This window comes from Crotalus tigris, unplaced genomic scaffold, assembly GCF_016545835.1.
Source record: "Crotalus tigris isolate CLP2741 ecotype Arizona unplaced genomic scaffold, ASM1654583v1 scf7180000018585.330925593:3314079, whole genome shotgun sequence".
Classification (NCBI taxonomy): Eukaryota; Metazoa; Chordata; class Lepidosauria; order Squamata; family Viperidae; genus Crotalus; species Crotalus tigris.
This window is the reverse complement of record NW_024097088.1, coordinates 524,595-536,435: the sequence shown is the minus strand read 5'-3', so window position 1 is coordinate 536,435 and position 11,841 is coordinate 524,595. Positions and strand designations below refer to the sequence as shown.

Below are 11,841 nucleotides of genomic sequence, written 5' to 3'. Positions count from 1 at the left end.
GAAACAGCCAAGCTCAGAAAGCACCAAGGACCTCTTGGTTGGCAATTGGCATAGATTTATGGGAGTGGAAGTCAATCTAATCTAATCTAATCATCTAATCTCTATTGGACAAAACTATTGTTAGAGACCAAATCTTGGATGGTTTGAAGCAGCTGAAGAACACACAAGGGTTTCCCCACTCCACCCATCCCTGAATCGGTGCAAAAAAAAAAAAATGTTGCTGTCCCTAGGATCTCTCATTTCGAAAAAGAGTGCCCCAAACACCAGAAACTTGTCTGCTCCATTTCTTGGTCAACAAGGTTGCAGTGAAAGATGTGATCATCCAATATCTCTAGTGAGTTTGTTTGCTCTAAACTTACATTTTGGTCTCCGTATTCCTAATCTAACCCCCATCAAATACCTTGAATGTTAACCGTTATATGGATAATAGAGCTGTTATTTATCTATCACAAAGATCACCCTGGCTATCTAATTTTAGAAGCTCCAAAGGTACTTAACTCCCAGGCTCCCAGGAGAACGCTGTTCAAATACTCAAATAATGGAGCAAAAATAGGCAATGTTCATCCTTCTGGTCCTATTTGACTAAAAGGTGGGCTAACTGCCTCTTAATTAAGTGATTAACTAAATGTATAGCTTAACCTTAGTCCAACTAACCCATTTTTCCTAAGGTGATATATTCTCTTCTTTATTCTGCATCCGTGTGCCAAGTCATAAGCAATGATTCTTTCGGCTGTGAATTCAAGGATTTTTAATCAAATACTTCTGGAGCACAAGGTTAGAGAAACTTATCTTCTTTTTCATGTTCTCTCTCTCTCTCTCTCTTTTTTTTTTTTTAAAGTCTGCCTCGCCTCCCGTAGCAGAAATGATACCTCTCTGAAAGCCACAGATTATTCTTTCATGTTCTACTTGTGAGAAGAGTTAGAAAACATACAGCATATTTTGTTCATTGGGAGGACTTCTTGTTGACCTCTGCTGTGTATTTATACAAAAGATCCCTGGAGGATTCTCCTCTTACTTCCCTGCACAAGCATTTCTAGAGTGGAGCAGAAAAATCCTGCTGATGGAGCTAGGGACTCAAGAAGCTCTTTAAAGCAACAACAATAACAACAAACAAATAAAAAATGGCATTAGCATCTGCAAGTCGTCCCGAAATAAAGGCAAAAAGACAGTAGATGCCTTCTCTAATTGCAAGAAATGTTACAAATAAAAAACACAGTTTTTCCGAAAATTGCCGGGGCCCTCGACCTGGCAATCAATTTACTCCCTTTTCAATGCAGAATTTGACAAGGATGATTTGTTTATGCTGTCACATAAATCACTCTGAGTAAATTAGGCCTGCCAAAGTTACTTTTTCAGCGCAAGACCGTCTGCTGCGTTTTCCCTACACCTGTGCCTTGCAGGGAGCTGTTGGAAAGAGTTTGGGAATCCAAAGGAGAGTGTGATCTTTGCAACGATGAAATAACTCCGTCACTGAGCGGGACATTCCCTGAAATTCATCGAAACGTAGGCAAGGAAACATTTTATTTTCTTCGTGCGAAAAAAAAAAAACAACCAGCGTGGAGCTGGTGCTAGGGTTAGGGGAGAAGCACAAAGATCCTTTAGCCCTTCAGATGTTGCTGCACCACAAATTCCTACATTTTGGAAGTTATTAAAGATGGAGCAACAACAACCCTGTGAGGTGGGTTGGGCTGGGAGAGAGGGACTGGCCCAAAGTCGCCCATCTGGATTTCATGCTTAAGGAAGGACTAGAACTCACCGTCTCCTGGTGATTGGCCCAAAGTCGCCCATCTGGATTTCATGCCTAAGGAAGGACTAGAACTCACCGTCTCCTGGTGATTGGCCCAAAGTCGCCCATCTGGATTTCATGCCTAAGGCAGGACTAGAACTCACCGTCTCCTGGTGATTGGCCCAAAGTCACCCATCTGGGTTTCATGCCTAAGGCAGGACTAGAACTCACCGTCTCCTGGTTTCTGGTCCAGCACCTTCACCACTACACCGCACTGGCTCTTTTGTCTGCCCAGTTTTTATTGTTTTTATGGCAGTTACACCGGGTATATTTTAACTGGTGAGTCTCTGAGAGTCTTCGATCGCAACAGGATAAAAAAGCGAAAAAGAAATTTTGCAAACGGGTCTCAGAACCAGCCAGGCTGCTGGGAGTTGTAGTTCAGCAATTGGGAAGCATCAGCTTTGGGACTCTTCGTGCCTACGGAGGCTGGAGTCAGGTGGCGGATAGCAGCCGGCCCATGATGGATTCTTCCTGCCAAAAAGAAAAAAAAGGAAAACTTTTCCTTCGCCATCCAAGGTTACAGCCTGTGCTTTCGGCCACCGTCCTTGGAACGAGGCATTAAATAAAGCGAGGCTTTCCTGCTAGGGTTGAATCTGGAGGTCAACCGGCAGCCCCGGCGCCTGATTTCAGAAACCTGCAAAAGGATCAGGGCAGGATGGAGAGCTGCTGCCTTCTCTTCTTCCTCGTCTGGGTTGTTTGCAAAGGGGAAAAGAAGGCGGTGGTTCGACCCTGCCCGCCACGAAGGAAAGGTGGGCGAAGAGGGTGGGAATCGCAGAGACGGCTAAAATTTATTTGTTTATCTATTAATCCATATGCTCTCCCTCCCCCATCTCGCTAGAATGTAATCTGACCCCAGAATTAACTTGGATCAGATGCACGGGTTCCCTTAGCGAGCGCGAGATTCACTCAGCCACCGCAGCGATTCACACGGAAAAGTTCGTAAAAATTGGGCCCGGCTCACTTGACGACCGCCTTGCTTAACAACAAAAAATGGTGGCCTCGGTTAGGGTTGTTAGTCTTGGACTCCCTGTGCTTTAGTGGGTGGACATAAATAGATTGCCAGTGCACAAACACCATTTGGTTCAGGCTCAGTGAATGGGGTGACCTGATCAAGCAGATCCAAGTCAACTTAAAGCACTAACTCAAAAGAAGAAATAATGCTAGGGATGGCTCCAGACCCAGCCTCTTGCTTCGTCTCTCTCTCTCTCCCCATCCCAGGCTTTCATTTGCTGCTTTCCAATCCACCCCTCCTACCTCTGCCTATTTCCTTCCTTTCTCCCTCCCTCCTCCCCTCCCTCTCCCTTTCTCCTTCCTTCCTAATCCTTTCTCCTTTCTTTCTTTCTTCCTTCCTCTCTCCCTCCCTCCCTTCCATCCTTCCTTCCTATCTTCCTGTTTCTTCCTTCTTTTCTTCCTTCCTAATCCTTTCTTCTTCCTTTCTCCCTCCCTTCTTTCCTTCCCCCCTTTCATCCTTCCTTCCGTCCTCCCTCCCTCTCCCTTTCTTCCTTCCTTTCTTCCTAATCCTTTCTCTTTCTTAACCCTTTTTCCTTCCTTCCTTCCTCCCACTCCCTTCCTTCCTTCCTTCTTTTCTTTCTTCCTAATCCTTTCTCTTTCCTCCCTCCCTCCCTCCCTCCCTCCCTCCCTCCCTCCCCCTTCCTTCCTTCTTTTCTTTCTTCCTAATCCTTCCTTCCTTTCTCCTTCCTTGCTTGCTTCCTTCCTCCAACGGATGGCATTCAGCACTTAAGAGACCTTCATGATGGAGTTCATTTGATCAAAGCAGGCCCAATTTATGGCTCCTGCTCCCTGGAGCCTATTTACTTTGCTAGGATTATGATTTGCTGTTGTAATATTGGAATGTCAACAGAGAAGCCAACGAAAAAGGGATTTGATCGATGGTGTGCCAGGCCTCTGGAAGAGCATCACTTTATCAACTTCACCGAAGATCTTCTCTGACCCCCGTCCTCCCTAGTCAAAGGGATCGTTTTTGAAGTCAGGGACACAGTGCAAACAAAAGATTTTTATTGTTGTTGTTGTTGGTTAATATTGACCCTTAAATGCATTTTTGGTCATTAAACCCACAGTAAAATTCTGAGTTGAAATAGCTTGTTATTCACACTATATTTCTTTTTACCCCCGAGACCCAAAATATTTGCATACATTCTTTTACAGTCAAACACTGGAAAGAATGAAACAGAAACATCTTAAAAATAATTCAGAAGCGATGGGCAGGCGCTGAATAAAGCAATGGATTGGATGCCTGGAAAGAAGCAATTTTGGTCTAAAAGGCTAATTAGTGTCCGTTTCCGATCGCAGGCAGGGTGGGGAACCAATGGGGCCAGTTCGCAAAATTGCAAAAAGTTCAGATTCCGTAATATCTATTGGCGAAAAGTTAGAAAGTCCTCATTTTATTTATTAAATAAGTTTATGTGGCTGCCCAGCTCATACCTAGATATCCCTGGGTGACTTACAATATTTTAAAAATCCACAGCATAATAAAAACCCACACTCCACCTGCCATGGCAGCAACAATACAATCACATCTGTCTCCATTCAGGATCCGCAGCCCCCCTGGCAAAACCACATTTTCAGAGCCTTACATAAATTCAACGGGGGGGGGGGGCAACCATGCTTCAGGAGAATGATATTGCATAAAGAAGGAGCCACCACTAATAAGGCCTTTTTTGTGATACTATCAGATGTATATCCTTAATTAATGGAGCCCATAACATACCCTGTCTTCTCAACCTAGTAGACCGGGTGGATGTAATAGGGGTTTTTAAGAAGAGTGATAGGAATAATTCCAGACAATATGCTGCATTGTATGAGCAGTCCTTATTTATAGCACCACTCTGCAAATCCTTTCTCATCCTAGATAACAAATACCTGGCTTCTGAGATTTAGTTACTATCTGTCCCTTGTTTTGATGGTGGTGAAGTCTTCTTCCATGTTATTGTTCCTCCAACGATGCGGGAGTTGATTCTCAGACTCACCGGTGCATTAACAAAGGTTTTCAAGGATGGACTCACACAGGTCCTAAGGTGGCCATTGCTATCTTAGGGGTTAATAATCCTGCCTCAATGCCTCATTATTATTAACACTCCATGCAAACCCTACCAAATAAACACCCAGGAAATCTTAATAGCCTCAACCAACACCAGGAAATAACTCAGCTAAGTAACTCGTTTGCAAAAGAAATGTCCAACTGTTGCTTAGAAAATCTGAACTCTTTGGCATGATAAAAAAATCAGCTCTCCTGATTCAGCTGCTGGGGAACTTTGAAAATTGCAACCTGGTCCATCTATTGAGTGAAGTTGGAGGACGTCGGCTTAGGACAGAGAAATTTATTTATTTATTTATTTATGAGACTTATATACCGCTTTAAGTGCAAGCACTCTCTAAGCGGTGTACACCAGTAAGCAATGTATATATATATTTACATTGCCCCCAACAATCTGGTCCTCATTTTACCTACTCCGGAAGGATGGAAGGCTGAGTCAACCTTGAGCCGGTGAGATTTGAACCGCTGACCTGCTGAACACAGTCAGCTAAAGTGGCCTGCAGTACTGCAGTACTGCACTCTAACTGCTGCGCCACCTCGGCTCAAATGCAAAAGTGAAAAGGGAGCTTGGAACAAATACATTCGTGTGGTGATGCATAAATGATCTAGAAATGACCATGAGCGGTTTTAATCTTCCTGGGGACTGATGAGAGAGCAGCATATAAAATGTTGTGGGAACTGATCCTCAAATATATCAATGCCTCAGCCCAGTTCTTGAGAAGATTTCAGAGCAGTTTGGAGACAAATGCCTGTGGCGATCCTCCATCGTCCAGGTTGTCCCAAAGGTGCTTTTCAAAGGGCAACTGGACTTTCTTTGTTTTTTCTTGAAAACATTTCACTTCTCGTCCAAAAACTTTCTTCAGTTCTGGAGCTGAACTGAAGAAGCTTCTTGAATGAGAAGCGAAACTTTTTCAAGAAAAAAATAAAGGAAGCCCAGTTGCCTTTTGAAAAGCACCTTTGGGGCCTGGAGACCAAGTAGATCTGGTTGTCCAGATCCATCAGAACGGAAGATGATGCTCGAAGCAATCTTCTCCTCCGTGTAGGTTTGCGGAGACTCAGTGAACAGATTTTGCTCGGTGAACGGCTCCTCGTGTGTGACTAATCCACCTCCTCACAGAGATTTCACACTTTATTCCAACTGGATTCTTCTGTTCCGTATCAAACAACAACAGCCAGCGCTCATAATTCACCCCGGTTTTCTGAAGTGGTGAGAAAAGCAAATGATTCAATAAACATGTTCCTTTTATCGATAGCACGGTGTCCAAATGTCCTATTTCAGAATGACAACTGACTTTAGCATTATCTACATATCCGTGTGTGTGTATGCATGTCTGTGTGTCTGTGCCAATTCTACAGAAATGTCATAATGCAAAGCAAGTGAGTATAATTTTAGCCCAAACCCCACTCTTTTGCTCTCGCCCAGTCACCTAGCATCCATTACCAATAAATATTGACCCTAACAGACTCAGTTGTCGGCAGCCACTCGCTGCCAAAGGGTTCCTCCCAATCGCTGCCAGGTGTGGAATTAATTTATCCCGTGGACCCGCCCACAGAGACGCTGCCGATTGAATTTAAATTAAGATTTATTCTAAACGGGCCCCTGCCAGTCATAACAAAACAGTGACAAATTAGCTTATTCCACAGTTGACATATCATATGGAATTAACATAAGCTACAAACCTGCCCGAAGTGAAATTTTCAAAGGTCACGGATTTAACATCGCACCTTGCTTATAAACACCACACACATCGTCTTACAGGTAAGGGGAATTCAACCGTTTGGTATATTTTATTATAAGAGAGTTTGTTATATACAGCACTGAACAGACTGGCAAGGAGAATATTTATACAAATCTTCCTGTTTGGGGAAAATCAGAGTCTTTTCATCAAGGAGAAGCTTCTCCAAGGTGTGAAGCTCTTAACATGTTAGGAAGTTGCCTGAAATACGTTGCGTTGGCAAATTTTGATGAGCTCACCGCCGAAGCAAATTTAGTGAGAATGCAAAATTGCCGTTTTCATTTTTGAAAAGCGCAACTTATCATTTGGGGAGCAAAGCTTAACCTGGAAAGATTTAGGAATGAAAATCTAAAAATAAAATATCATCCATTTGTTCATTGGACTGTATATTTATTCGATTGGCAGATTGCCCCTGCATTGGCTTACTGATTTGAGTTGGGTTTATACGCTTCTCTCTCTCTCTCTCTCTAGTTGTTTGGGGATAATATATAGACATAATGCCAAACATTTGTTTATTTAAACCATCTTCCTTCCTTATGGTCAGTTGGGTGTTGCATAATTAAAATTCCATCCAGTACAGTAGAAACATGACAGCCACTCTATAAAATCCTAATAAGAGAACTTAAAGGGGTTACAGGTATCACGAAACAGATCAATCCATTTCAATGCTGCTTAAAGAACAGAAAAGCTACTCAATTTGGCTTAGGGCTTGGGGAAAAGATTAGAAGGCTTGTAAACCTTTCTTATGTAATCCAGATTTAGGGCAAACGGGGGAAAAGCGTGCAATTTCCTGCTTTCGGCCTCAAAAATGCTTTCAGCACCAATGGGTCATTTGGGGTTGAATCTCCTCCAGCTTCAAACCTTGATCTTCTCTGCTTCCCTCTTCCAGTTTCCCAACCTTGTTGTAGGCATTGCTTGGTCCTTCTGCGAGGAGAGACAGAGCAAAGATGAGTTTTTAAGACTTGCAGGAGGAACCAACTCCACCTCTTTCGTTTTAGGGAAGGAGTAATGGAATAGTTTGAGGAGGCTCCTTCAACGACACAGTAATGTTCTCCTTCCAACTCTTGTGTTCTTCTCTATGATTTCTGTCAGCTGGAAGACTCTGAGGTAAAAGATACGCTAATCTGGAGTGTTTGGGGGTTATTTCAGTTAGGCCTTGATGGAGCTGGCAAGGCTGCCCCTGCCCCCTCCTCATAAATCCCAGTAACATTGCCCTAAAGTTCTGTTCGAGTGTAAATAACATTAGGAATGAAAGATTGGAGACACAAAAATGGAGGTAAACTTGGCCATTCTGCCTTATCTGACCTGACTTGACCTTACTAAGATTGAGACTACAACACAGCAAGATAAAAGTGATGAGGTACTGTGATTTATGTCAGTTGTGCTACTAATGAAGTCAGCTGCTCTCTCCAAGTTTTCTTTTCCCATTTTTCTTCTCCTGTCTGGCTCAGGTTTTCAACGGTTCCCCCAGTTCTACAAGGAGAAGGCTGCAGACCAATCTGCCAGCAACCTCTCCATGAAATGTCCATTTTGCTAAGAAGAAAACGCAGTCAAGAAGTTTTCCAAGATAAGCGTGTCCCTGTGGGATTATCCCTGCCACCTCCCTGGCTTCCCACACTCAATCCTAAAGGGAGACTCTGGGAAGGGGCTGTCCCCACTGACCTATTTCCAGGAAATGGAAATGGCAAAATGAATGAGAAACAAGAACAGCAGCCAACTCCAGGACATTTCGCCATAAACAAATAAGCTCAAAAATCAGCACACCTTTCAAGCAGCTAAGAGTTAGACAACTCAGCCATGTTTTATTGCAAGAGGGGGAAAAAAAGGTTTGGGGAAATGAATGTGGGAGATTAAGGACAGAATGGCACCGGCTGTAAGGGGCCAATGGGGTATAGCTAGAAAGTTAAGGGTCCCCTGTTTGTCTGTCATTCTGCCTCCTCTGTATAATAATAATAATAATAATAATAATAATAATAATAATAATAATAGGCTCCTTGGGTGCAATCCCAAAACAACTGGAGCACCACTTGAACACCATTGGCATTGACAAATTCTCTATTAGTCAATTGCAAAAGGCGGCCTTACTAGGAACTGCTTCCATCCTGCAACGATATCTGTAATACCATCAAACATCCACATCTGTCTATCCCAGGTCCTGGGTAAGGACTCGATAGGTAGACAAAATGCCAGATCCAGTCTGAACATCTGGCTGACTGTGTGATGATCCAAAATAATAATAATAATAATAACAACAACAACATCTTGACGTTGAATTTTAGCAGTGCCATCCAGCAAGGCCCAGAGATCCATGGGGCAGTTTTGGTGGTCATTGAGGTCAACAGCTAAGATTGCCCTCTGCTCTTTCTGGCAGCCAATGGCCATTTCCTTTCATTTGAGAACAAGAAGCCCCAAATGACGCAAGCTGTGTCTTTAAACCTGGTGCTGTTCTTTGTGTTTGCTGTTGTAAGGCAGCCTAATCATAAATTTCACTCCCTGGAAGAATCCTAATTTGTATGCACCGCAACCCATAGAGTAAAAATCAATTCAGATTGCAATGACTCTTGTCAGGCCTTGTTAAAGTGTATCAAAATTGCTGCGTGAAGACAATAAATAATCCAGAGGACATTATTTGGGATGGGGCTGGGGGGGCTGGGGACACAAACAGGATAATTAGGATTAAAAATCCAGCTGTGGATTTGGGGCCAGGGACCACCGTGAACAATGAATGGCTATTGTGTCATGGAAGGCAGCAGAGAGTTTCCGAGCAACGTGTCTATGGAGATCCTCAGTCATCACGATGGTCCCAAAGGTGCTTTCTCAAAAGGCAACTGAACTTGAGCCATTGCTGACCTTGAGCTGGGATTGGCTTGGCTTGGCAAAATTTACCGGCCATTTTCAAAAGTAGCATCTCCTTTGCGCCAACTTGAGTTTCTAATGGCCATCTAGGTAGGTGCATGCATCTTTGGGTACAGGAGGGGTGTCTCGTGGTCTTTTTTTCCGGGATGGTTTTTGGACTTTCCACATTAATATTAGCCAACAATCAAGAAGTAAACAATACAACAATCGTGGAACTACCAAGTCAGACAAGAAGCAACAGCCTAATCAAGGAACTACCAAGATCTCTACCAGCAGCCACTTGCATATAAGCAAGGAGCAAACTGACTCCCTTCTAGCACTGATGATGTTACTTAGTTGGATAATGAAACACCTGCAAGAGAACTACCAAGTTCAGAGAGTACCAAGGACCCCTCAGTCCTCTTCCTCCTCCCCCCTTCCTCCATCCCCACCACCATGCAAACCCTACTCCCTTCTAGCACCAATGATGTTACCTACTTGGGTCATAAAACATCTGCAAGAAAAGCACCAAGCTCAGAGAGCACCAAGAACAGTCCTCCTTCCTCCTCTTCCTCCATCTCCTTCTCCTCCCTGCACACTCCACTCCTTTCTAGCAATGATGATGTTACCTAGTTGGATCATAAAACATCTACAAGAAAACCACCAAGCTCAGAGAGCACCAAGGACAGTTCTCCTCCTCTTCCTCCATCTCCTTCTCTTCCTCCTCCCTGCACATTCCACCCACTTCTAGCACTGATGATGTTACCTAGTTGGGTCATAAAACATCTGCAAGAAAACCACCAAGCTCAGAGAGCAGCAAGGACCCCACGCTTCCCGGTCCCACCTACAAACCTATCCCTTAGGACCCCCTGCCCACCTGCTCACAACCTCCCACCGAACCTGCTTAGCTCTCAGACTCAACCACGTTCCACTAGGTGCTGCCCTCCCCCAAGATTAATCACGGTTGAATTAATTTAATTCCGCCAGCTTCAGCCAACATCCCCTCTGCATTTAACCACTCTCCCCACTCCTGTGACAAGGCACAGTTTCACACAGTGGCTGCAGCGGGGGGGGGGGAGTCAGGAAAGGAGAGGATGGTGCTCCACGAAGCCCATTATCCAGAGAGACTGCAATTAAGTGCTACAGGAATCTGCCACGAACAAGCCCAGCTTACTACTATATATCAGAATGTAAATACAAGTCTGGGCATTAATAAAACAATAAGTGGAATGAATAATTTACCAAGGCTTGCCTTTTAAAGAGAAAAAGACCAAGATTACCATTCCAATTGGGCTGCATTTTTTTCCCCTCCTTCTACCTCCAGCCATGCTCCAAAGAATGGCACACTTACCTGGCCCTCCCCTCGCCATAGCCAATTAACACGTTTCCCAAACCGAATTTAGGCGCGCCTCCCTGCCTCCCTGCCTCCCTCCTTCCTTCCTAATGAGGTTTTTCTCTCCCTGCTGTCTTGATGCAAAGCTTTATACAGTATGAGTGTATTCATATGGTGCTTGAGTGTGTTATCTGACCTTGATTGGTGTTTTGGGAGCCAGTTAAATAGATTACATAGAGGTTACCTTGACAACTGCCTTTGCTGATTTAGCAACGCTGTTCGGTCCTGGGCGCAAGATTCTCACGGTGGAATTCCACTGACTTCGTATTAATCATTAACACGATCTTCTGCAGAGATTCTGCCCAACTGGCGAAAGGAGGGTTGCAATTTTTATTTTTATTTTTTTTTCCAGCAGCAGTAAGAGGAGGAGGGTAAATACCACACATCCTCCAATGCTTACAAAATCCTGAAAAGTTCATTTATCGACTTAAAAATGGAGGTGCTCTTTGTGTGTGTGTGTGTGTGTGTGTGTGTGTGTGTGTGTGTGTCTTCTCAATCACTAACCTGCTTTTGAAAGGAAATCAGAAGGATCAACCCGAAGTGTTGACATTAGAGCTTCTTTTCAAGTCTACCATGAGCTCTTTTCAGGTTGTGACAAAGGGACACAACCGCAGATAGGCCCAGGAGCGGAGACCCACTGAGTCTTTTGCTTACATGTCAAGCAAAGTTTAGAGCAAAGATCAGAAGGTTGCAGTCCTTAAGCCCATCCATTTTCCACCTGAATAGAGCAGATGAGACACTGCCAGCTCTGTCCAGATGTTGTGGATACCTGCTTCCACAATTGTCAGTCAAGTCAGCATGCTAACTAAGAATTCTGGGATCTGTAGTCACAACTTCTCAAAAGATATCCCCGAAAGATAAGTTTCCAGTGGGAACAAAATGAGAGGAACAGAAGGAGCAGGTGAGGAGAGCTTTTCTCCACCTGATATCTTGAAGAAGCTAGCATAGCTCTTGACCAACTGGAAGAGACATCAGATAGATGGAGATTGGCCAGTGACACAAATTACAACAGCAGCTGCCAATTCATCACTTGTCA

General features: G+C 44.0%; 1 long non-coding RNA gene across 1 annotated transcript; it reads right to left on the bottom strand.

Moving 5' to 3' along the window:
- Positions 1-5,886: 5,886 nt before the first annotated feature.
- LOC120313146 lies at positions 5,887-10,741 on the bottom strand. Its single transcript, XR_005558067.1, has 3 exons — positions 10,693-10,741; positions 7,316-7,501; positions 5,887-6,040 (listed from the first exon to the last, which is right to left on the bottom strand). It is a non-coding gene; the product is annotated as an uncharacterized LOC120313146 (long non-coding RNA).
- Positions 10,742-11,841: the final 1,100 nt, after the last annotated feature.